This window comes from Nelumbo nucifera, chromosome 5, assembly GCF_055504915.1.
Source record: "Nelumbo nucifera cultivar China Antique chromosome 5, China Antique-T2T, whole genome shotgun sequence".
NCBI lineage: Eukaryota > Viridiplantae > Streptophyta > Magnoliopsida > Proteales > Nelumbonaceae > Nelumbo > Nelumbo nucifera.
In genome coordinates, this window is record NC_142653.1 from 56,552,134 (window position 1) to 56,556,852 (window position 4,719).

General features: G+C 38.9%; 1 pseudogene across 1 annotated transcript; it reads left to right on the forward strand.

Moving 5' to 3' along the window:
* Window positions 1–1,708: 1,708 nt before the first annotated feature.
* Window positions 1,709–3,556, forward strand: LOC104596810 (GDP-mannose transporter GONST3 pseudogene; annotated as a pseudogene). The gene is made up of 2 exons (XR_016076637.1): window positions 1,709–1,849; window positions 2,172–3,556. The product of XR_016076637.1 is annotated as a GDP-mannose transporter GONST3 pseudogene (transcript).
* Window positions 3,557–4,719: the final 1,163 nt, after the last annotated feature.

Below are 4,719 nucleotides of genomic sequence, written 5' to 3' on the forward strand. Positions count from 1 at the left end.
CAGGGGACATCTCTTGCGTTTTATGTGGAAATGCTCCAGAAACTTAGGTGCACCTCTTCTTTGAATGTTCTCTAGCAAGAGTAGTGCCACTAATGGCTCAAATTGGCTTCAATCCAGAAGCCTTCATTGCATTAGGATCACCAAACTTCCTAACCTGGTGACTAGAAAGGAATCCTGAGAAAAAAGATCTCCAAAATTTCTACATGGCTAGACTGCTAGCCATTGAGAGCACTATGGGATCATAGGAATGATGTGCTCTTCGAAGGAAAGTCCTCAGACCCCCTTGAAGTCATGAGAAAAGCAAACACTTATGTCCTAAATACAAGAGCTCTAAATTGGTTTCAGACTCACCACCAAAATGATCACACTTCCCTTCCCACCCATCAGCTATCCCTAAACTCCCCACTCAGTAGTTATAGTTGAGGGATCTTGGAACACAACTACTAGCTCAGCCTCTACGGTTTTGTATTTATTATCTTACACACACAATGTTTGCATTGTAGAAGGACAATAGTGCAAGGCCTTTAACGCCTCAGAAGCTGAGCTTTAGGCAATCATTAGAGGCCTGAGAAGACTCATTTTGCTAGGTGTCAGTCAAGCTACCATCTTGTCAGATGCAAAGGAGATTTTGCTAAAGCTCAAAGGAACCACGGGAAACACAAGGTGGAATGAACAGGCACTGCTCGAGCACATCAAGTATCTGTTTTCTTTTTCTGCGGAACTAAATATAATGTATGTAAACAAGAATGATGTGGACCCTGCTCATGACATAGCTAAAAGGGCCAATGTAAATAGAACTCATATTTTGATCCCTAGACCCCACCCTTCAAGGAATAACTCATATCTCTATATGAGGGGTCTTATTTTATATCCTTAATTTTTGTTGTTTCCAATGGATCCTTTGCTTATACAAAAAAACTTACTACGGGTTTTGGGGTGGATAGAGGTTGGGAGGTTGAGGGATGTCAATGGGTTAGGGTTGACCTGACTTTGACGAGACCTAAACTGATTGGGTCGGTTCCAAGAATTAGAACCAATAGGTTGGTTATGATTCTTGATATATTGTCCCAATTATTACTAGTTTGGAACTGGTTTTACCTAGTCCTAAATCGACTTAGACCTGATCTAATTATATATATAATCGGCTTCATCAAGTCAAACCCGATTGTCTTGAGAATTGATTAATTCTGTTTTGGGTCTAAAATTATAGATCATAACGGGTCTGGTTTAGTTTCGGATCCTTAGTATTTCTTGTTGGGTCAATTTCTGGTTCTACTTCGACCAATTCTAAGTTGGATTTGGACATGATTTTAGGCTTGCGGGCTCGAGTTTGGGCTTAAAACACTAGGCCCGACTTTTTTTGAACCAAGCTCGAGCTTTTTCAAAAAAGCCTGACGTGAGTTCAAGTCCAACTTGATAATTTATATTTATATAATAAAAATATATTTCATTTAATAAAAAATATATGTACAATATTTTTTTCTTTGTTCCTCTTCTCTTTTTTTAAGTATAATAGTAAGATCTTTTATTATTTTTAGGTTTTGAGAGATTTTAATATAAATAAAATATTTTTTATGGAATAATTTTCTAATTTCTGGCCGGGCTCGGGCCTGAACTGGTGTAACTAGCACTGGCGTGGGGTAGCTCGACTGGTTCACCACTTTACCCTTATGACACTGAAAAAAATGGAAGAGATCTTGTTTATAAATTATAACACATCTGATTGAAGTCTAATTGGATTCTCTTTATTGACCATCGTTAGGAATTGGGTTTTACATTACAAAGTCCCGCCTTCGAGAGTTCCAGGTAGTTTTGCCGACCACTGCCCCTCGGTCGTCGACTGACAGAGGTAAGCAACTGCTTCGATCTTTAGCTACTAATTTCTTTTGATCTTGGTTCTTTGTAAAAATATCTGGTCGATCTATGGAATGAGCTCGATAAATCCTTATTCCTCGGGAGAAACAAATTACCATCAGTGTTTTGAGAAATAGGTTTTCCTGCAATTGCTACATTTTCTGATTTTATAGGAAAGATGTAGAAATTACCATAAAACAGGGTAACTTAAACTTTAAATTAGTCCAATCTGTTAAAAGATTAGCAGATTGGGTTAATTGATTGTAAACAGATCCATGTTTTGTACCAATTAAATGGGCGTTTTTGCTCTTTTCCAGATGTCTAATGACGAGGAGAATACCAGAAGTTGCGAGGAGGAAAAAAACCCAGATGCTACTTCTTCCTCCTCGAGCGAAATTGAAGCAACCTGGTACAGTAGCTTTCTCCAACATGCTTCAGTGTATGGCATCGCTGCCGGATACTGCATTTCAGCATCTCTTCTATCTATCATCAACAAGTGGGCTGTCATGAAATTCCCTTACCCCGGGGCACTGACTGCCTTGCAGTACTTCACCAGCGCTGCTGGGGTCTTCCTTTGTGGGAAGCTCAAAGTTGTAGAGCACGACCCACTTGACTTAAGGACTATGTGGCGCTTTCTACCTGCAGCAGTGATATTCTACCTCTCCCTCTTTACAAACAGTGAGCTCCTTCTCCATGCCAATGTTGATACTTTCATTGTTTTCCGGTCTGCAGTCCCCATTTTTGTTGCAATTGGAGAAACGCTTTACTTGCACCAACCCTGGCCTTCAACCAAGACGTGGATGTCATTAGCTACCATTTTTGGAGGAAGTGTGCTTTATGTCATAACTGATTACCAGTTTACCCTGACTGCCTATAGCTGGGCCTTGGCTTACCTGGTTAGTATGTCTATCGACTTTGTGTACATAAAGCATGTGGTGATGACAATTGGCCTCAATACATGGGGTCTTGTTCTCTACAACAATTTTGAGGCCCTCCTTCTGTTCCCGTTGGAGCTACTTATAATGGGGGAGTTGAAGAAGATAAAGCATGAGATTTCGGATGAGTCAGATTGGTACTCTTTTGGGGTCATTTTTCCTGTGGCCTTGTCCTGCTTATTTGGTTTGTCCATCTCCTTTTTTGGGTTCTCTTGCCGAAGGGCAATTTCTGCAACTGGATTCACTGTGTTGGGCATAGTGAACAAACTCTTAACAGTTGTGATCAATCTAGTAATCTGGGACAAACATTCTACACTGGTGGGGACAGTGGGGCTATTAATTTGTATGTTTGGTGGAATTATGTACCAGCAGTCTACAAGCACCGAGCCTAAGGCTGTTGCAGAAACAAAAACAGAAGGGAGTGAAGAGGAACAACGAAAGTTACTTGAAATGCAGACCAACACAGAAAGCAATATCACTGAAAAGGAAGATGTGGATTCCAGACAGTTGAAATGAGGGTGCCATTTCCCATTTTGCCCATTTAAAGTCAACCTATTTGCATCCATTTCCATTTATTGTATTCTTGTTCCATTTTTTATTGGTTTGTATTTTTCCCAATTGATCATTTAAAAAATAATCCTTTTCTCTTTCAATTCATTGTTTGGGATAATATTGATAGACCTTCACCACTATTCACTGTTAGGATACTATTATAGCTGTTGTAGAAGCAGTTCAATTTGATGATTTTTATAGTGTTTCTCTCTCAATTTATCTATCTACTTGTTGATACTTAAATGTACATGGGTGTGTGCAAGAGATTAAGGATGAAGAACCAAATAGGTAGCTTGCTGTCTACCAAAGAATAAGGAAGAGATTAAGAAGAAAGAGAAGAACTCATGCTGTTAGGGTAAACGACTAGGAGATAAATCACAGAGAAGAAGAAATAGGCGAGAAAGAAGAAGAAAAGATAAAAAGTCCAGGCAACAACTGAAATTTACCACCAAACTTTATTTCATGAAATCATTTCCCCTTCCTACCAATCAAAAAAATCAATCCTTGCAAAATTGAAATCACAATGACTCTATTTATATTCTCTCCATGAGAATTTGGACGCTCTTTCACAAAGCCCAATTTAGACTACAAGACTAACCCAAAACAAATTCTAATTGCTTTAAAACTAATATAAATCCATAGGTAACCCATGAGTATAGTTAGATAAGGATTCTTACTCCTAAACTACTCTAATAAACTTTATTATACTAAATTACTAGTCCTACTAAAGCTAATTGTAAAGACACCAGAAATAGTGGGCATTACTATAATTGGTGAGTCAAAAAAGTTTTCATAAATAGTAATTTCGAAATAATAGTCATCACTTTCTTTTTTGGTGTTGGTTAACAGGGTTTCTACAGATTTTTTCCCTAGCTTCCAAGGGATTAAGACAAGGAGGCCCTTTTCACCAATGTTATTTGTGCTAGTGGTCAAAGTGTAGTGTAGGGCTTTCTATTTGAGAAAGGTATCAATGGTGGCCCTTTTTCTGGATTTAAGGTTGGGCAGGGGGGTTGAAAATATTGCACTTGCAATATGCTGATGACACTAGTCTTTGTGGATGGAACAGTTGGTGAATTTAAGAGCAATTCTAAAAGGCTTTGAGTTGCTGGCGGGTTTGGAAATTAACTTGAAGAAGATTGGTGTGGACTCAATGTCAAATTCTGTGCTGGAAGAGTGTGCAAAAGCCATCAGCATTTGGTGGGGGAATTCCCTTTTACCCATTTGGAACTACCTATTGGTGTAAAAGCTTCTGTGCTTTCAACATGGCAGCCGGTGATAGATAGGATTCATTGATCAAAAGCTAGCAGGGTCGAAGGGGAGGTATTTATCATTGGGAGGAAGGGTCATGCTTATTAAAAGTGTGCTATGAGTAAAGCCA